The 21,582-nt window shown below is 58.4% G+C and overlaps 1 pseudogene; it reads right to left on the bottom strand.

Moving 5' to 3' along the window:
- The window catches only part of LOC127474808 (uncharacterized), a 1,366,245-nt pseudogene extending 1,344,690 nt beyond the window's left edge, over window positions 1-21,555 (bottom strand).
- Window positions 21,556-21,582: the final 27 nt, after the last annotated feature.

Raw genomic sequence — 21,582 nt, 5'->3', positions numbered from 1 at the left:
ACTGGCAGAGAACTGGGGACTTACTGGGGAATACCAGGACACATGAGGGGGACACTGGGAGGTTACTGGGCCATACTGAGGGTCACTGGGAGGTTATTGGGATATACTGGGGGCACTGGGATCCCTTTACCCGGATGTAGTATATCTCCCCCCTCTGATTTTGGGGAGCATCCCTAGGACCCCTCCCCTGGGGGCTGGGGGACCCCCCAAACCCACTGCTGGGCTTTAGGGGACTCCACAAAATCCCCTCAAAACCCCTGAAATCCCCTCATAAATCCACCCCAGGACCCATCGAAACCTCCTCAAGAACTCTCCTAAGAGACCTCATCCACCCCGGGCCCCCTAAACCCTCTCAGTGACCCGCAAAACACACCTGGGACCCCTCAAGCCCATTCAGGTATCCCCCCAGTCCCTCTAAGGGAGACTCAAAGCCGCCTGGAACCCGATAAACCCCCCAGAGACCACAAAAACTGCTGCAAACGTCCCCGCAAAACCCACCCAGGACCCCCAAACCCCCTCAGAGATCCCCCAAGCCCACTTGGGACCCCCCAATCTCCTCAGAAACCAAAAAGCCCTCAGGGACTCCCAAACCCCTTCAGGGACCTTCAACCTCCCCCGCCTTGAGTCCCCTCAGGACACCGAACCCCCTCAGGGACCCCTCAAAATCTCCTCGGGAACCCCCGAACTCCTCTGCTAAGCCCTCCCGAGCCCTCCAGCCTTTCCCCCCGCAGCCCCCGAGGGGATCCCCAGACCCCGCTCCCCCCGCAGACCCCCCCAGCTCACACACCCAGCGCAGCTTTTCCCGGGGCCGCCGCCCCCGAATCCTCCACGCGCCAAAGATGGCGCCCTTCGCGCGCTTCGGGCGGAGACACCCCCGCCGCAGCCAATCAGCGCGCGGCCACGCCCCCTGCCCGCCCTCCGCCCCGCCCCCGCCTCGCGCGGGGCACCCCGGGAGATTCCCCAGTCAGTGCCCGGGAACAGCCCCGGCAGCGCAGCCCCCGAGGGCACCCGGTGTGCTGGGGCTGGAGAGGACCCTCCTCAGCCTGGGCAGCAGGGCTGCGGGGGGGATTCCCTGACCCTCCCCAGATGGGCCCTTCCTGCCCACCAGCTCCTGCTCCAAACGGCTCCCACACACCCCGGGCCACTTGTCCCACTTGGGCACTGGAGCTGCCCCAGGGCATCTCTGGGCAGTGGCCAGCTCTGGGACTGCTCTGGCAAGTCATGGCCTGAAGCCACGAGTGTGGAATTTAGGAGACACTTGAAACCTCTGCAGAACAGAACTCTTGATAATTGCTGAAGGCTTCCTGGCCAGCATTGCCAGACCTTTATTTTCTTACTTTTTTTTTAATTTCAACAATTTTTCTCCACTTGTTTTCATTGACAACACCTTCTATATATTCTATTAAGCTGATTCTTTCATTGTGTACATGAATAGTTTTGTGTAGCTACTTATCAAAGTAAATATCCCACCAGTGATTCAGTTATGGAAACCTGGCTCAGAGGAAGCTCCTGATTTTTGGGGCACCTTTCATCTCTCTTTGGTTTTTCCTCTCCCTATTTTTGTCTTGAAAAAGCTCTCCAGGATGTGTGTGCCTGGGAGTGTTTTCACACCCTGAGCTGTGCCCTGTGCCATGGGACAGGGGACAAATGCACCTTCCAGAGAAATCTGCCCCTCCTGCTCACAGAAGCCCTCTGAGTGCCCAGGTGAGATGGTGCCCAGGCTGCTTTGCTGGTGTGGAATGAAAGGGCCAGGGCAGAAAGGCAGAGGAGGGTGAGGGAGGAGACAGGGCCCTTTGCAGGGGATGTGTGCAAGGCTGGGGAGATGAATGTCCCTGGGCCAGTGAAGGCTGTTCCTGGAGTCACCCCAGAAGTGTCAGGGCTCTGACAGGGCTCCAGAGGGCATCCTCACTGCCCCTCCTCCCTCCACTTTTGGGGGGTCTGAATCCCCTCCCACTCAGTTTGGGGTCCCACCACCCCTTCTGTCCCCTCTGACCCCCCTTTTCCCACCGACCGCCCCCTTCCCACCCCCCACTCACCCGAGAGCTCCTCGCCCGCAGCCGGGGGGGCTCCCAGCACCACCAGTGCCCAGAGAAGTCCCCCCAGAGAAGGGGTTGGGTGGGATCCTGGGTGGGCTCTGAGTATGTTTAGGCAGTCCTGCAGAGCCTGTGTGGAGGTTTAGGGGGTTCCCAGCACCTTTCAAAGTTTCCTGGGTGCCTTATTGAGGGGTTAGTTCCCTCCCAGAGCCCCCCAGAGCGGGCTGACGGGGGGAACACAGGGGGGTCCCCATTCCCGATCCATCCCGGGGCCTGTTCTGCCCCCCCAAACTCGGCTCCACCCCTTGGGATTCCCCCAAGCCCCTTCCCCACTGCCCCCCAATAACCGGCACTGGGGAGAACTGGGAAGCTTTCCTGGGATCAGGAGTGGCAGCAGGGGAGGGGGGGACACACGACCCCCCAAAATCCTCACAGGGACAGGAGGGGTCCAGGCTGGGCCCGAGGCCCCGGGGAGGGGCTGCGGCCGCCGCCGGCTCAGGAGCTCTGTGGGGAGAGAAAAGGGGGTGACAGCGGGGTGGGGGGTCCCCGGGGGGGCACAGACGCTCTGGGGGGACACACGACCCCCTGGGACCCCCCTCACCTTCTGGCGCAGGTAGAAGCCGAGCCCCAGCGCCAGGGAGACGAAGGCCAAGAGGAAGCCCCCGGCCCCTCCTTGGCAGCAATTGCTCAGGCTGATGGAGCCCGGCAGGGCCGGGGCCGCCGGCGGTGTCCGATCCCGGCAGGAAGCGGGGAGGGCCCCGGGGAGCGGCGGCGGCGGGCGGGGCCCTGGGGGAGCCGCCCCGAGGGGTCCCCGCCGCCCGGGGCACTGAAGGAGCCGCCCCGGGACGGGCCCTGGCGGGGGTCGCCAGAGAGGGGGGCGAGCTGGGAACAGAATCAGCTCCGGAGAATAAACCGAGGGAAACCAAAGGGCCGCGCCGGGGGAGTCTCCGCCGCCCCGGAGCTGAAAGAGCTGCCCCGCGGGACGAGCGAGGAGGGGCGGCGGGGAAACAGTCGCCCGGGGTGTGGCGAGGGAGATGGGAATGGGATAAAACAGAGAGAATCGAGGGAGAAATCGCTTTGTTTCCCCCCTACCTCCCCACCCCAGCTCCCTTTTGTATACAGATAAAAGCAGGGATCGACATGTGCTTCCCTTCCCCCTTTTCCCCTCAGGGGATGAGAAAACAAAAGAGAAAACCTTGAGAAAGAGGGGGAAAAGCCAACTCTGCAAAACGATCTCCTCTGAGATAAGTTGTGCTGCCAAAGGAAACGCTGACTCCAGAGGTGCCCAAGCAGCGGCAGAGCCCCCACCCTGCCCACTCACACCCTTCAGCTCAACATTGGGGTTTTCCCCTCCCTGGCACTGCCCAGTCCAGCCCCTCCCTGGTCCCCCCATCTCCCTGCCCCTGCCCCAGCCCAGCAGAGCAGCACACTCAGGTCTGGCCCTGCAGCAGGACATGGAGGCCATGGAGCTCAGGGACAGGCCCTCTGGGGCTGCAATGCTCAGCACATCATCAGCTCAGGCAGCTCCTGCAGCCCCAGGGCCAGCCCCGCTCCCCAGCACAGCAGCAGAGAATCGGCCCCGGGCTCCTCAGGCCCCATTTGCCATCTCCAGGGGCACTGGCCACCACCAGCACCAGCTGGAGCAGCCTCAGCCCCTCAGCCCCCACAGTGGGACCCTGGGGGCAGCACACGGACTCCAGGGAGAAACCAGCAAGGCAAGGACCCTCTGGAGAGTCTGCTCCTTGGCCTTGTTCTTGAGAGCCCTGGAGAAGAAGAGCTGAGGCTTCAGGCTGTGCCCGGAGCAAATGGAGCCCCTTGTGTGGTGGAAAGAGTGCAGTGGAGCCCAGCTCATGCCAGCAGTGCCATGGCCACAGGACTGACCCAGCCCAGCCCAGGGACCAAGGCCCAGAGCACTGAGGCCTCACCGAGGCCCAGAAGGGGAGGGGGGCAGGAGAAAAAGAGCAGCTCTCAACAGGCCAAATGCTGCTGCTCCCTGGCACTGCTGCTGGGCTGGGACTCTGTTTCCCTGCCCCTCTGCACACAGGCACTGCCCTGCCAGACTCATCAGAGGTCTCAGAAGATTGAACTCAGAGAAACAAGTCACTGAAGGATCCTTGACTTTGTTTCAATGCATTCCTCGTTTACACAGATTCTGGGTCAAATTGAAGATGTAGACAGTGACCCAGACATGGGATGAATAATCAATATTCACTGTACACAACTTTATCCCAGGAGAAAAACCACATGAAAACCCTGACCCAGCACCACAAAACCCTGAGCAGGCAGGCTGGGACAAGGAGTCTCATTCTGAATGCTATGGAAGAGAAAACAGGCCCTTTGTGCCTTCAGAAAAGCATCCAGTCATCATTTTCCTCAGGGCATCCTTGAAGCAAAAGGTTTCTTAAGAGAGATGCCAGAGCTTGGCAGCAAGCTGTCCTTCTTAGCTTGGAAAATCTCTGCTAACTTACCTAACAATGGTACAAACCCCCCAAGTTAATGTTGTCAAACAGCTGCATCTGCAGGATTCATGTTCCAGCATTACCTAATGCACAATTATCACACCTCGTTTTAAATTTAAAGGGGAGGAAAAAAAAGCAGGGGATGGGGAGAGAGTCCCCACCCCAGTGATCCATCAAGTGTACATCCTGGCCACTGCTCCCAAGAAATTTAATATATGCTAAAGAGATATAAAAAGACATCAAAAGCTTTCAGAAATAAAAGTGCTTCAGAACTAGATTTTAATATTGCCAAGTGGGTTTTTGCCAGATTATAAAGTTGACTGAAATGCCAGGATACTGCATTTTGGAAGCGGCAGCAGCTCACATATTGCCTTGTATTAGTGGCTGAAGTGTGTTGCTGATTCCAAAGCCAGACTATCATCATCTGTGGGGGAGAGTAGATAAATAAATAAATACTTAATCTCTACCGAAAAAAGCATGAATAGATGGGGCCACTTCTCAAAAGAGCTGTTATTGTTTCTGAGGACTATTCTCTAAACACATTCACCTGTCATTCTGTCAAGGTAATAAATCCTTCCACTTATTACAGTACACTCAAAAGCCTCCTGCTATTTAATTTCAGTGGAAAAATGGCCCAAAGTGTCTAAAACATTTCCTTTTGCTCATGTAAAAGTGCTGGCATTTCACTTCCTTTCTGATAAGCCAGTGCCAATGGATGTGATTATTCTTTTCTTATTCAAAGCATATCAGTAGTTCCAAAGCAGTCTCCATCTTATCAGGTGTCTGAACAGCACAGTTACTGAAAACAGTTTGTCCTGCTCCTCTCTCCTTCTGCCAGGCTATCAGATAAACCCAACTAACTCTCTGTATTTACACCCAATCAAACATAAGCTGTGTCTTCAACCCACTGTAGCCTGTTTCTGGCATGTTACAGGTTTGCTGCTTGACATTAGTTGTACCCAAAACAGCAGCAGTGAATTAGCTTAGAACAAAAATATAGTCACTCCATAGCACAGAACACAAAAGGGACACAGGATAGGAAAAAAAAGAGAAACCTTTTGTGAAGTAAGAATGATCCCTCTCATCTCAGCAGTTCACAGGTATTTATCTGGTGCTACTTTAAAAAGAACCTGGAAGCAGCAGGATTCAAATGCATTAAAAACAGACCTGACACAGGCCTCAAGAGTAGAAAAACAATTTCTTTTTTTGTTTATTTTATTCTCCTGACCTCTAGGAACTGTCTCTGATTTGCAAGGGGTGAGAAAGTGAAAGAAAGGAAAATGGTTACAGTATCTGAAAGCGTTTAAATGCCTTTACTAATTTTGTCAGTAACAAGACTGATTTTCATGATCCAACCTTCATTTGGCACTAAAATACCCCCACAAAAACAAACCAAAAAAACACTCTCCCCCAAACAAGCCTCTTGGCAACTCTCCTTTTCATTCAGTGTCTTGGATACAGAATTTTCAGTGCTGACTACTGAGGAATAACACAAGATCAACTCCCTCAGAAGGGCCACAGCTCTGAAGATTTTGCTCCCTGCCCAGCCCTAGGGAATAGGCACAGCATCTCCCTTCCTTCTTCTCAGGATGACAGGATATCCTCGGGATGAGCACAGTGTTGGAAGAGTTAAACATTAACCTGGCTGTGCCCTGGGCACTCTCAGCTGGCTAAATGAAAAGTTCTGGAATGCAGGGAGAAATCCTGAGTTGCAGCTCTTTGATTAAGTACAGCCTTCTTTAGAAGCTGAAGCTCCAGCCCCTGAGTGGAGGATCCTTCCCACCACTTCTCCCACTGACAGTCCCCCTAAGCAATAAAATATCAAACATAAAAAGACAGTGGCATTCATCCTCCACAAAGACAGGACCAAATCCTGCAGCCAATTTGACGACAGAAAAAAACTTTAAAAGGAAATAAAGAATACACAGAAAATTTCTTGATCCTTAGTTACATTTCCAGTATATGGAGAACTACACAAACTGTCAGTAGCAGAGTGCTCAGAGTACATAAAGGAGTGTGATTTCACCATTTTGTTAAATCTTGGTTTTACTAGATTTTCACATCTTGTATTTCTTTGAAAATATTCAAATGTGAGATTGAAAAAAGTGTTTATTTCAAAAACAGCTCTAGAAACCAACCCAGAATTAGGGGGAAGGGGTGAAAGAGCAGCAGTCACACGTACAAGAATGGTCTGAATAAAGCAAGTCACCTCCTGCCCACCCATCCTGGCACTTGCTGGGAAGGAATTTTGGAAATGCTGAGGAACAAGCTAGCACTACATTTTAGATATGACTTTTTCATCTCTACATCTACAGGACTTTAAACTGTTTCATGTCTGTAAGGGGGGTACTTTTGAATTAGATGATCAATGGAGCATAGAGGCGTGGGAAAGGAATCATATTAGGATGTGAAACCAGCCAGAGTATGGTACAATGTAACTTCATGGCACAAGCGAATTGTAAGGTCCATTGTGCTTTTTAGCAAGTCAGCCTGATATCCCCTATTATCAGAGCTGAGTTCTTCCTTGGTTTTGCTACATATTGCAAGATAGATACATCTACCCTTGAAACACAGTGATAGAGGTCATATATAGGGGTGAGAAAGATGATGATGGGAGGAAGATTCTGTGGGCAGGGGTCGCTGGCCCCTTGCCCTACAGCAGGGCATGCACAGACTGTTGCTATCAGGTGATGAACAGGCGGGGTTTGGCTGCCACTCAGGCATCACCTTATACTGGGTACTGGCCCTACGTGGTGTAATGTGGAACTGATAGAATGGGGTGTCAGGACTGCTGGGGTGAGCGATCCTCATCCTGCCATGGAGACTGTGTTGCTCCATGGGGACGCCCGCTAAGCACGGGCACCGACCAGCTGCTGCAGATCCTGGCAGCCCTGGCCTGTCTGTGTGGGTAAGCACAGTTTATTGACAGGAAGCAACTGAGAAAGCAAATGTTTTATATCCTTTTTTAATATCCTTGTAATTCCCTTTTTACTAGTTAATACTGTATTAAAAGCCACTCGTAGTATTGTTTTAATATCCTTTAAATGTTCCTTTAATTCCCTTATTACTAGTTAATACTATAATAAAAGCCGTTCATAGTATTGTATGAATGCCAACTGATAAAGCAGTTATTTTGTATTCTTTTTTAGCTTTTGACTCTCTTTGCTAGTTTTTTATTCTCACTGCAATAAAAGATGTTTTGTAGTGTTTGAATGTCTGTTGTACTTGTCTTTATTCCGGGCATGTATTCAAATGAACTAACACACAGGGGCACAGCTCTTTGGGGCAGGAGACGAGCAGCACCCTTACCAGGACTCGGGGTGGTGGCAGGTCTCCTTGGGCCAGGACTTGCCAGAGCTGCTGATTTGGGTGCAGCCCTGGCCAAAGGGCTGCCAGCAGCATTGATGCCCTTGCCCACACCTTCCTTCTCGGTGTCAGCCCCCCTGTTTAGGATGGCCACCAGCCAGCACTTCTCCCAAGGAGGCCGTGCCAGCTTGTGTGGAAGGCCCCGTGCCCTTCCTGCTGCGACTGAGTCGGCGGCCGAAGGGGCTCCTTGTGCTGCCGTGAGCAGGCACAGGAGGGGAGTGTTTGCTCATTTCTTGAGCTGTTTCTACAGTTCAGGTCCAGCCAGATTAGATACTTCAGAGAGAGGATTCCCTCCAAGGTGGGGCAGGTTGGCGGGGCTGGGGGAGGCCCCAGGCCACGTGGCACTGTGTCCCAGGGCCCTTTGTGACACGCTGGGCACGGCCGGTGGGATGGAAGGGGGCAGGGTGTCCAAGGGCCCTTTATGACCCGTGGTGACAGAGGTGCTGCTGGTGACACGGCCACAGTGTCAACAGTGCTCCTCGGAGCAGGCGACGGGACAGGACGGGACAGAGCGGTGCTGTGCGGAGCACCCGCGCAGCCAACTCGTGCCTTGCTGACCCGGAGCGTTTTGAAGGATTTTCTCATTTCCAGGTGACCTCGAGGCATTTCCACAGGACTTGGAGACCCGGAGTTTCTCCGAGGTGTCTCTAATCCCTGTGGCAGGTGCCCTTGGGACCCTTTTGCAGGACTTGGAGACCCGGAGCTTCTCCGAGGGGTCTCCAATCCCTGCGGCAGGTGGCCTCAAGGCCATTCTGCAACTTAGGGCCCGGAGTTTCTCCGAGGTTCTCTTTCTCTCTTGCAGGTGCCCTGGACACCAGACTGTGGCATGGCAGGGAGACGCTTCAGCCTGCTCAGGCTGTTCCGGAGGAAGAAGGAGGAGGAAAGCCCTGGAGCTGCTCCAACACAGCAGCCTGAAGAGGTGCAGCAGGTGCAGCCCCCGCAGGAGGGTGAGTGCTGGAGCTGGGCCACAGGGCTGGTGGCTGCAGTCCCCTTGGCCTCATCCTGTCCCATCCCATCTGGACATGCACAGGGAAAGGGAGGGGGGCGGAAGGGCCGGGGCTGATCTCCTGGCAGCCGTGCTCCATCCACTGGGCATCCCGGGGCTGGCCCTGCCTGCTCCTGGAGCCCAGGCCTGGGCTGTGTTCTCCGGCCTCTCCCGCACACCCTCAGCTCTGAGCGCGCTCGCTCTTTGCCAGATGCAGGCCAGGAGCGGACAGAAGAGCAGCTCCGTGCCCGTGGCCGCTTCCGCAGGGCAGCACAGGTACCTGCAGCCATCCCCGCCTGGGCTGGGCCTGCTCTCACTGCTCAGCCCAGCACCGCTGTCCCAGCCCTCCAGGGGACATCCCTCTCTTCCCTGCCCTTCTTTCTCCTGCAGACATTTATGAAATTCATGGGCAGTCGGCGTAGAAAGTCCAGGGTCACACCAGCTGATGTCCAGGCCCAGCCTGACACCATCCCGACCCAGCTGGCAAAGCCTGATGTCAGCACCGCGTCGACTGCTGTCCCAGCACAGTGTGACACCACAACCAGTGATCACACAACCCACTGGGACACCACGTCAATCGATGATGTGTCACACTGTGACTCTGTGCTGCCTGGTCTCACGGAGGAGGCCGACGCCACAACGACGGAGGGCGTGGCGAGCACTGAGGCCGCGCCTGTTCAGCGCCTGGCCGATACCCCCAGCCTGGACTTTCTTGAGGAGAGAGCTGTCTCTGCTGAAGTAAGCAGCCTGTGGCCCCCCAAGCTGGGTGCGCTGGGCCCCCTCAGCCTTTGAGGCTGGCACAGTGTGCTGGGAAGGGAAGCATTTCTCAGGGGAAGCTGGGCAAGTATCTAACTCTGGCAGCTCTCCACCTCTCCCCTGTGCATCCTCCAGGCCAGACTGTGGGACCTGGGGACCTGGGGCTGCTCAAGGCATCTCCAGTCCCTGGGGCAGCTGCCCTCGAGGCCAGACAGTGGGACTGGATGAGGCGAGGCATTTCCCAGGCTTCTCTCTTGCAGCTGCCTTCAAGGCACGACTGCAGGACTTGAGGAACCAAAGCTTTTCCATGGCATCTCTGCTGCAGGTGTCCATAACGCCAGACAGAGACATGCAGCAGAGCCCCCCCACGGTGCCCAAGCTGGCCTGGGTGAAGGAGGAGGAGGAAAGCCCTGGGGCTGCTCCAACACAGCAGCCTGAAGAGGTGCAGCAGGTGCAGCCCCCGCAGGAGGGTGAGTGCTGGAGCTGGGCCACAGGGCTGGTGGCTGCAGCCCCCTTGGCCTCATCCTGTCCCATCCCCTCTGGACATGCCCAGGGAAAGGGAGGGGGGCAGAGGGGCCGGGGCTGAACTCCTGGCAGCCGTGCTCCATCCACTGGGCATCCCGGGGCTGGCCCTGCCTGCTCCTGGAGCCCAGGCCTGGGCTGTGTTCTCCGGCCTCTCCCGCACACCCTCAGCTCTGAGCGCGCTCACTCTTTGCCAGATGCAGGCCAGGAGCGGACAGAAGAGCAGCTCCGTGCCCGTGGCCGCTTCCGCAGGGCAGCACAGGTACCTGCAGCCATCCCCGCCTGGGCTGGGCCTGCTCTCACTGCTCAGCCCAGCACCGCTGTCGTGGCCCCCCAGGGGACATCCCTCTCTCTTCCTTGCCTTTCTCCTGTAGCTGGTTTGCAGATTCATCAGGGGCATTTGGCATGAAGAGACCACTTTCATGGCCACTGGGGACACGGCAAACTTGGACCTCTTCAATGCCCAGACCAGCGCTGCCCTGCTGGATTTGCTTGTGCAGAACGGTGTCTACAAAGCGAAGCAAGTAAGCAGCCTGTGGCCAGGGCTCCAGTCCCCCAGGGATGCTGTGGCCCCTCACGTCGGCTGCTCTGGGTCCCCTCAGCCTTTGAGACCAGCAGAGTGTGGTGGCAAGGGGAGCACTTCTTGGGGGAAGCTGAGCAAGTTGCTGGCTCTGGCAGCTCTCCAACTGTCCCCTGTGTCCCCTCCAGGTGCCGGCCATAGTCAGGTGCGTCCACCAGTGGCTCACGTCCAATGTGTCTGCTGAGCACAGGCTGGACAAGACTCTTGTCCTGCTGACCGAGGCACACCCCACGGATGTTGCAGTGACCCTGCTGCACTCTGCCCCAGCCTGTGACAGGTATGGGGCCCACCTGCCTTGAGGGCCCACCTGCCTTTAGACCCCATCCCCCTGGACAGCCTGTCCCAAATGGTGTGCCAGAGACATGGAGACTTCCCGGACACTCCAGCTCCTCTCTTTGCCAGCTTTGGCATGTCAGCCCCAAATCCTGAGGCCAGCCTGCCTCCCTGCCCCACAAGGCACTGTGGTTCTGTCACCTGGGCCCCGCAGCTGCCCAGACCACAGCGCTGTGTCCCAGACCCCCCTGAGCCAGAGTTGTGACTCCACAGAGCTGCTCGCACCATGTGGAAGACGCTCATCTCCTCCAGACGGACTAAGGAGCCGGTGCTGCAGATCCTCTTCCATGTGCTGGAATACTGGCCAGCGCACAGGAGACGCACCTCTGATGGGGATGAGAGGGATGTCTTTGCCCTGGCTGTGAGTTTCTTGAGCTGGCCTCTGCTCGCCCCCAGGTTGCCTCTGGGACACCTTTCCATCCTCCCTCACCACTGCTTCTCCCTGCCCCAGGCACTGGGCTGCAGGCCTGCCTTAGGGGCAAGTTCAGGGGCAGCAGGCCGGGCGATCCCCCTGTGTCTCCCCTGCCCTGTCCCTGCCATGCTTGGGCCCTGCCACATGGACATCTGGGCCCTGAGAGCTGTCTCTGGATGCTTTGTCTTTGGCAGGCAACTGTGGCACTCTGGGAGATCCTCCAGCTGTCCCACTCCTGGTGCCCAGGGGGAGTGAAGAACAATTCCCCCCGCCTCCTTCTGACTCTGCTCTTCCAAGTTTTCATCAGCACAGAGGAGATGTCAGAGGAGGTCGAGACCTTCTGGAGGCGATGCCGGGAGCAGCGCAGCCTTCCCCCCAACCCCAACAGGTGCTCCATCCCAGTCCCCTCTCCCTGCCACGCCCTCGGGGCTGGGGCCAGGGCTCTGTGCCTGACCTGGGCTGTGCTCTGCACACAGGTTTGCAGTGCAGACCGTTAAAGCCCTGCTGCGCCAGCTGCTGGATGAGGACGTGCTGATGGCGATCGGTCGCAAGTGTGGCTGGGACATGCTCCTCAAGGCTGACACCCACCACTATGCAGTGGGTCTGCTGGCCAGGTGAGAGCCCTTTCTCCCCACTGCCCCTGTCATTTCTGCTCTGTGCACAAGCCACCCCACACAGTGCTCGTGTGCTGGGCCAGAGGGCCTTGGCAGCCAGGGATGGCTGAGCAGAGTGGAAAAGGCGGAGAGGGGCGGCTGCACAGGAGGAGCCACCTCCCAAAGTGCCCACGTCCTCTCCTGGGCTGGTGGCCAAAGACCAGGCCTGTGTGAGTCAGTCCCAGGAGAGCTTTGCCCACCTGGCTCAGGGTCTCTGGCACCTTTATTCCCCCTTGCAGGGAGCTGTGCCGTTTCTCCCGCTCCTTCTGCCGCAGCATCGCCGTCAGCCTGCTCCCGCGGCTCAGCAGGGGAGAGCCCCTGTGGGAACTGCCTGCCCTGGCGTTCCTGGTGGAGGTGAGCCTGATGGCGAGCGCTGCCTGGCCCAGCTGCCTCCCCCTCTCTGCCCTCTCACAGCCGCAGCCGTTCGGGACGGTGCCTGCACCCTGTGCTGCTGCCTGGGCCCAGCCCCGGGCGGGTCTGGGCTCCTGCCGGCCGGGCACCCCGTCACTGCTCCCTGCCTTTCAGGTCCTGCACTGCCTGAACCCCAGACAATGTGGGCCCAGCGTCCTGCAGATCATTTCCAGGCACCTGCGCAGGCAGTGCCCCGAGAGGCGTCGCCTGGCGCTCCGAGGCCTGCTGGTGCTCAGCAAGGCTCCCGCAATGGTGAGCAGGGGGCAGGGGCTGAAGCCGGGCCAGCAGCGTGAGGCTGTGCAAGGCAGTAGCTTGGCCTTGGCTGGACTCTGGCAGCTGTGGCAGCTGCTCCCAGCTCTCCTCCTCCCCGTTCAGCTGCCCGACTCCTTTGGGATGCACCTTTGGCCTCTGGGCCCCGCGGCAGCAGCGTGGGGCTGCAGCACAGCATTGTGTTCCACACAGGCTAAGAGCATCCGGAGCCTGAATGAAAGCCTCCTGGAGCTACTGCAGGATGCAGACACAGACACAGTTCAGATGACTCTCTCTGTGTTCATCAATGTGCTGGGCTTGAAAGTCATCGAAATATCCAGCCCAATAGTCCTGAAGTTGCTTGAGGTGCTGCGGCCACTCTTTGACAATGTAAGGCTCTGTGCCCCTCATCGTGGGCACTGAGTGCTGCCAGGAAACTTTGGGCCCAGTGTCTTTTCAGGCCTGTGCCCCCGTGGGCCTGGAGAAGCCAGTGCTGAGGTCTTTTCCTCTTCCTTTGCACCAGGAGCACAGCCAGCTGCAGCAGCTCTCCATGCTCCTCTTCCGGGAGCTGATGGAGGCGACAGAGAGGAGCAAGAGCCTAAAGCCACACGTGTACCTGAGTCTGGTGCCATTCTACTTCAACTGGCATGATGAGAACCAGCGTGTGGCAGAGGTGAGGACTCGTGGGCTCTGGTGTCCCCATGGCAGGAGGCTGCTGTGCCTCCTGCCCTGGCCCATGGTCGCCTGTAGCCTCCTCCTGGCCTTGGGGCAGGGATGCAGGTGCTGTGCCCTGGGCTGCGGTGCCATGGCCCGCTCTCTGTTGCTGTGCAGGCCTCTCGGAGAGCACTGTTTGGTGCAGCCAGGTTCCTGAAGTGGAGGGATCTTGAGCACTTGGTGACCATGGAGCAGCCATGGAGGTTTCCCGAGTGCCTGGTAAGGATGGCCCCAAAGCCCCAGCCCCGGCTCCCCAGGAGCACCCAGCCCTCTGTTCCCCCCAAACCCGGCCCCAGCAGCTGCTGGCCAGGCCTCAGGGCTCTGCGGGCAGGGGAGCCCCGAGCTGGGGGCAGGGAGCGCCCGGCCAAGGGGCAGAGCCTGAGCCGAGCCTTCCCTCCGTGCCCTGGCGCTCTTTGCAGCTGGAAAAGGACAGGAGCCGAGTGGGCCAGTACGTGCGCCAGGCCCTGCCGTTCCTGGAGAGCCCAGAGGAGCCCCTGCGAAAGCTGGCCATCAAGTTTCTGGGTGAGCCACAAGGCCGGGGTCCCTCCCCGCCCCGCTGCAGCTCGGCCCCAGCCCCGGCTGCTGCAGCGGCAGCAGGATGCGGCCCAGGGCATGTGGAGCCCCGAGTGGCCTGGTGCCTGCTGCCGCCCTGTGCCAGCCCAGCCCTGGGGCGTCCCCATGCGGGAAGGCCCCGGGCTCAGCCCTGCCAGGGCAGGAGGCCGTGTGGCCGGGATGGCAGTGCCGCTGCGGGGGACCTGTGCCTCTGGGGCCTGACAGGCTCTGTGTTCCCAGGGATCGCCGCCAGGTCCATGAAGCAGGAGCAGCCAGAGCTGCAGCTCATCTGCCAGGGTGAGCGAGGGCACCTTCCAGCTGATCCCCTTGGGCCCTGCTCCCTCCTGGCCATGGCAAGAGCTGGCTGGGATGGCCCTGGCAGGAGGGGCTCCTCGCGTCCCCACACCCCTGGCCTCTCACCTTGACTCTCTTCCTTTCTCTTTCAGCCCTTCAAGGCATCACTGATGACAACCCTGCCGTCTCAGACCTGGCCCTTCAAACGCTCCACATCATCAGAGCTGTACGGAGAACTTCATTCTTCCCATTCTGGTAGTCTCCGTTGCTGCCTCTTCCAGCCCGTAAAGGTGTGACAGAAGACATCAGACTCGCCATGGCAGGCCTGGCAATTCAACATTGCTACGTGCTGAGAGCTGTACAGATGGCTCCCTACTGCAGATTCCAGTAGCTCCAAGACTGGCTGTGCAGGGCATGGAAGACCCGGCCTTTTCCACAGGGCAGTGTCTGCCTGTGCTGCTGCAGCTCTGTGGGGAACTGATGCAGGAAGCTCCATCTCCTGGGGCCACCTGAGCCTGTGGGGAAGATGCCTCTTCCCTGCAAGCACCTCCTTTGAGCCCAGCATGGGAATATTACATCCATGTTATCACACACAGAAGCCCAGGAGGTTTTTTTGGTGCCCAGTGTGCACAGGGCCTTGGGGAAGAGGAGAAAAGGGCTCCCCGTGCTCAGCAACACTTGCCCCGCTGTGCAGCGTGCCAGCAAAAGACCAGCAGGGGAGGGGGCGCTGGGAGGCCAGGAAGGGGTGAGGTGCTGTGAGGCCCTGATGGGACAAGGGAGCAGGAAGCCTTGAGGGGAATCTGTGAGGGGGTGGGTGGCAGAAGGCTGTGATGGGACATACTGGGAGCAGGCCCCAAGGGGCAGGGTGGAGGGAAAAGCCCCCAGGACTTGGGGGGTAGAGGCCATAAGCAGCCCCCAGGCAGCCACCTCCTCCCCTGCCAGCCGGCTGCTCTGGTGCTTTCCCAAGGCCTCTCCCAGCCCTGTGGCAGAAGCCCTGGAGGCCAGGCCTCAGCAGCAGGGTGGGCACACCCCGAAGGGGGCCAGGCTGGCCTGGCTGGGGACAAGGAGGGCAAGGGGGCCCTGCCAGGGCATGTCTGCCGGGTGCTGCCGGCGAGGGGCAGTGGCACAGGCAGGGCTGGCGGCCAGCCCGAGCCCCCACGGCTGCCCAGGCCACGGGGCTGTGGCCAACACCCCCCCGAGCCAGAGCTCTGGGCCCACAGAGCTGCTGCCACCACGGGCAGGGCGCTGGGCTCCTCGGGCAGGCCTGTGCACTCGCTGCTGCCCAAGCGGCTCCGCCACACAGACAACAGCACCAGAGGCTGCCCAGGAGCAGCAGCACCCACAACGCCTGGGCCTCCTCACCCAGGCACCCACACCCGCCAGGACGCCAAAAATGGGCAGACTGTGGGCACAGTTGCACCCGCTTTGGCAAAAGGCTTCAGGGCAAGTGGCCACCACAGCTTTCCAGTGACTCCTCAGCCTCACAGCAACCCTTGGCAGCTTCAGCTGCAGCCTGACATCCTGACTGACTTCAATGGCCCTGCTTGAGGCTGGACACGCCTTCCACACTCAGGTGTCCCCAGCCAGTGCCACTGGTGCCATCCTCAGAGACTCTGCTGGGACACCAGCCTCGGGCTGCAGCTGCTCAACCTCTCCTCCACGCAGGCACCTTCAAAACACGGGCATGGGCTTCTAAACTCTACGTCCAGCACTTGAGGACAACAAAGGAAGAAGCAGAAGCTGAAGCAATACAGGGCCTCGTGTGGTGGATCTTCAGGGATGGAGCTGATGGGGGTTTTGTGCTGCTGCTAATCACTTCCACCCCAAAATCATGCCAGGAAGGAGCAACAGCTTCTGCCTTCTGACAGATGCCAAGTCTTGCCACCAATTGCTCCAGCTGCTACTCACAACAGCCGCCTGCAAGAGGGCAGACCTCAGTGCCCCTTGGCTTTGGCTGCCCTTTGGCAGAGAAGTCCCCCAAGGGCACAGCTCTTTGGGGCAGGAGACGGGCAGCAGCCTTGCCAGGACTTGGGGTGATGGCAGGTCTCCTTCGGAAAGGACTTACCAGGCTGTCCCTCAAGAATCCCGGGAGCAGGCAGGGAATGCTGAGCAGAGCAAGCCCTGCCCGGATGTCCCATCGGGAAGACACTGTTCTAGGGGGAATTCACTGTCTCTACTAACTCTTTCTGACTAGCTTAATGACTCAGCCATGGTGTGTCCCTGTCACTCAGATGCCTTCTTGGCCCCACCTGACGTTGTGATTCGTGTGACCGACAATACCTTTAACATCCCTGTAAGTGATCCTTGTTATTTTAGTTGTAGCACAGATCAAAACGTATCTACCCTCCATTGATCATTAATAATTCCCATGGGCAGAAGAGCCAAACTGGGGCTCCCAGGGAAGCAGAAGCTGGGAGGATGATGCAGGATACAGTGAATGAAGGAAACTGTGAAATGCAGAAATCCTCAGTGGGTGGCTGATTGCTTGGATCATCTCTGCAGCAATCCCGGCAGCTGCCGCAGCCACGGCTCCTGCTGCACTGGCCATTCAGTGCAGGCCATGCCTGCAGGGCCAGTGTGTGGGCACTGTGGCAGCATCAGGAGCAGGGGTTCAGAATCTGCCTGGTTTCAATATTCCAAGTCCTCTGGGAGTGCATGGGACAAGCCCCAAGACAAGGAGCCCGGGTCCTGGCCCTCTTGGCCGTGAACTCTGCGTGTCCAAACAAAACAGGGGCAGAGGTGGGACCAAGCGGAGTCACTCTGCACCTGCCCTGAGTTCATGGGAATGCAAAGGGAGGATGGACCTTGGCTGAGTGCTTGGAGAGAGAGAAGGTTGTTTCTCCAAGTGGAAATGCTCTTTAACCAGCCTGCATGACCAGCCTGTGTTTTTCTCTGGTGGCTGAACACAGCCAGCACATGAGGGGAGGGGAATGTGTGGGATCAGGGCACTGCTTTGGGACCATGCTGGGAATTCTGGTGGACTAAAAGACAAACACGGGGTGCTGCTCATGAGAGAAGAGGAATAAAAGGGGACACGGAAAAATGTCGGCGGACAAGTCCCGCAATGGAACTCTGTGTGTGCAGCCTCATTTTCTCCCTCAGCATCCACAAGAGAGGAGGCAAAAAGTAGTGTTTGGGACCCCAAAACTTTCTTGGGGGGGGGAACTGGGGGTTGAGGGAACAATGGGAAAGTGGGAGGAACAGGGAGAAGGGTAGAAAAGGGGGGATTGTCTGGTAGGTCTGATGGCCCCATGGGGGTCTTTGGGCACAGGAGGGGTTGGAAAAGAGGGGGTGCCCCCCCTGAGCTCCCAACTTACTGTGAGGTGCTGGGGGCTGCTGAATCCAATCTCAGAGTTGGATTATGCCAACAGTTTCAGTTTAGAGGAATTACAGAGGTGTGACTGAACCACTTTTGTCCCCCAGCTTTTAACGATGGCAAATCAGATCTATTGATAAAAAGGAATTTATTTAGGGTTCCAAATGATCAAACAAAGGATCTTCATCAGAATTATTTACTGCACAATACAAACACTAAAACTACCAGGAGTACAGGATAAGATAAGACAGTGTTCTACCCTAAAGAAATTGTTGAAGAAATTCTACTAAATTTGGCTTAAAAGCAATAGTTCTTAATTTGAGATGGATGTAACTCCCCCTCCAGCAGTGACCTTGGTGGGGCCCCAGCCAAGGCAGGAAACTCCACACACCCCCAAGAAGGGTTCTGTTGGAAGAACCTGCCCCTGTGAAAGGGGTTGAAAGGGATGGACTGACAGTCACTGGACTCCAGGGGTTGCCTCCCCATCAGGGGGTTCATTTCAGGGTGGAAGCAGCGGCTGAAGCTCTTCCCACAGTCGGGGCACTGGTAGGGCTTCCCTTACTGGTGGGCCTGTTGGTGTCTGTTCAAGGTTGAGCTGTGGGAGAAGCTCTTCCCACACTCCCCACACTTGTAGGGCCTCTCCCCGGTGTGGATGCGCCGGTGGGTGACAAGGTGGGAGTTCCGGTTGAAGCCCTTCCCGCAGTCGGTGCAGCGGAAGGGCCTCTCATCCGTGTGTGTCCGCTGGTGCACAAGGAGATTGGAGCTGGTCTGAAACCTCTTTCCACATTCCAAGCACATGTAGGGCTGTTCCCCAGAGTGGATGCGCTGGTGTCGGATCAGGTCAGAGCTGTCCCTGAAACTATTCCCACATTCCGCACACATGTAGGGTCGTTCCCCAGTGTGGATTCGCTGGTGTCGGATCAGGCTGGAGCTGTTACTGAAGCTCTTCCCACATACCCTACATGTGTAGGGCCGTTCCCCACTGTGGATGTGCTGGTGGGTGAGGAGGTTGGAGCTCTTTCTGAAGCTCTTCCCACATTCCGGGCACCTGAAGGGCTTCTCCCTGCTCGGAGGCTGCTCAGGGACCACCAGGTCATTGCTCTGGCTCAAGCTCTGGCCACCTTCCCAGCACAGGCTGGTTCTTTCCTCCTCAGAGCACCCTGGGCTGGCTTTGGAGCCCCTCCTGCGGGGGGATCTCCGGCCCTTTTCCTCCCCGCTGCCTTCCTGCGCCGGGGAGCCCTTCAAAACGGCCTCTCCCACCAGGGTCTCACGGGGGGATTTGTCCTCCGGGCTCTCCCTCCTCAGCTCGGGGCCTGGGGCAGGAAGCAAGAAGGACAGGCAGGGGATTTGCCTCCGGCCCACAGGGAAGGCCAAGGACATCCCCCCAACTCCGGCCCCGGCAGGACGGCGGCGCCAGCGGGGTTGTCCTGCAGCCGGGGCCATGCTGGGCTGACAGAGCCAGCACAACACCCGCCCAAAGGGACACTGACTTCCTCCTCACCTGCCTGGGGGGCCCAAGGCATCTTCCTCTTCCTCGCAGCCTCCTCCTCCATCCGCCCAAGCTTTGGGAAGGACAAATCCTGATGGGGGGAAAACAAGGGCTGAGCACGTTGGCTTGGGGGTTCCTCCTGCCCAAGTCCATCTCTAGAACTCACCGGGCATCCTGTGTCCATAAAAACCTCCCAAACACCAAGATTCAGCCCAGAAAAACCAAACCACACAGATTCAGGCAAAAAATCCCTCAGAAATAGCAAGATGAACTCCATCCAAAAAGCAAAATGTTAAGGTTCAGCCAAAAAATACTCCAAACTATGAACATTCAGCCCAAAAAAACTCTTGCAGTAATTCCCCCTCTCTGGTCTCTCCTCTGTGGGGTTTGGAGGGTCTCCTGTGTCTGGGATGCTGGGGGTCCCACTTAGGAATACTGAGAGTGTTGGGGGTCCTAAGGGTTCCTTCTCCTCTGACTCTCACCTTCGGGGTGCCGCGTTCCCAGACATTCCCCCTCTCCAGGTTCTCCATTTCATTGTCCCAGGGATCCCAGGGGTCCCCACTGTCCAGGCTTCCCCTTCCCCATGCCCCACGTTTCAGGCTCCCGGGGGTCCCAGGGCTCCTCCCTCTCCGTGCTCCCCCCTCCAGGCTCCCGGGGGTCCCCCAGCTCCACCATCTCCCTGCTCCGCCCTCCACACTCGGCAGCTCCCGGGCTCCACACCCACCCCCGGCACTCCCGGGGGGCCCCAAACCCGCTGTGTCCCCCCCGCCGGCACCGGGCTGACAATGGAGCCGGCGGGGCCTGACCCAGCAACACCAACCCCCACCGTGGGGGGACCCGCATCCCCCACCCACCGCCGGGGCTCTGCCCCCAACCCAGCCCGGCACCCCCAAAAAACACCTCCTGCCCACCCCCAAGAGCCCCCAAGGGCACAGCCCTGCACAAGGGCCGGCTGTGCCCAAGGAAACCAAACAGCCCCACAGGTGGGGGACACCAGAGGCTGCCCCAGGGCAACGAGAGCAGGGAGTGGATCGGGCCCCCTGACACGTGGGCAGGCTCTGGGTTCAGCCTGACCAGGGGCAATTTGGCACCAACAGCACGGCCCCGACCGCTGGCTCCGCACAGGGGGCCCGAGCTCCCCCCTCTCCAGGCTCTCGGGGCTCTTGCAGCTCCCCCCTCTCTCCAGCCTTCCCCACTCTCCAGGGATCAAGGCATGGGGACACAGAGGGACCCCCACGGCAACCCCACTCCTGCTGTCCCGCATCCCCTTAGCCCACCTGTCCCATCCCCTTCCTGGGCTGTTCCCTGGTGTGGATGCGCTGGTGTCCGATCAGGTGGGAGCTCTGTCTGAAGCACTTTCCACAATCCTCACATATGTATGGACGTTCCCCAGTGTGGATATGCTGGTGGCTGAGGAGGTGGGAGCTCTTCCTGAAGCTCTTCCCACATTCCAAGCACTTGTAGGGCCGTTCCCCAGTGTGGATGCGACAGTGGGAGTGGAGGGTGGAGTTGTCAGTGAAGCTCTTCCCACATTCCCCACACTTGTAGGGCCGTTCCCCGGTATGGATGCGCTGGTGAATGTGCAGGGTGGAGCTGTCACTGAAGTTCTTCCCACATTCCCTACACACGTAGGGCCGTTCCCCAGTGTGGATATGCTGGTGGATGTGGAGGTTGGAGCTCTGCCTGAAGCTCTTCCCGCATTCTCCACACGTGTAGGGCCGTTCCCCACTGTGGATGTGCTGGTGTCTGAGCAGGCTGGTGCTGTGGCTGAAGTTCTTCCCACATTCCAAGCACTGGAAGGGTTTCTCCCTGATGGGAGGCTGATCAGGGACCACCAGGTCAGAGCTCCCCCTCAAGCTCCGGTCCCCTTCCCAGCACAGGCTGGCTCTTTCCTCCTCAGAGCACCCTGGGCTGGCTTTGGAGCCCCTCCTGCGGGGGGATCTCCGGCCCTTTTCCTCCCCGCTGCCTTCCTGCGCCGGGGAGCCCTTCAAAACGGCCTCTCCCACCAGGGTCTCACGGGGGGATTTGTCCTCCGGGCTCTCCCTCCTCAGCTCGGGGCCTGGGGCAGGAAGCAAGAAGGACAGGCAGGGGATTTGCCTCCGGCCCACAGGGAAGGCCAAGGACATCCCCCCAACTCCGGCCCCGGCAGGACGGCGGCGCCAGCGGGGTTGTCCTGCAGCCGGGGCCATGCTGGGCTGACAGAGCCAGCACAACACCCGCCCAAAGGGACACTGACTTCCTCCTCACCTGCCTGGGGGGCCCAAGGCATCTTCCTCTTCCTCACAGCCTCCTCCTCCATCCGCCCAAGCTTTGGGAAGGACAAATCCTGATGGGGGGAAAACAAGGGCTGAGCACGTTGGCTTGGGGGTTCCTCCTGCCCAAGTCCATCTCTACAACTCACCAGGCATCCTGTGTCCATAAAAACCTCCAAACCACCAAGATCCAGCCCAGAAAAACC

The sequence above is a fragment of the Manacus candei genome, unplaced genomic scaffold (genome assembly GCF_025592945.1).
Source record: "Manacus candei isolate 608988 ecotype Guabito, Panama unplaced genomic scaffold, ASM2559294v1 h1tg000045l, whole genome shotgun sequence".
NCBI classification, from domain to species: Eukaryota; Metazoa; Chordata; class Aves; order Passeriformes; family Pipridae; genus Manacus; species Manacus candei.
This window is presented reverse-complemented; position numbering and strand designations above follow the sequence as displayed.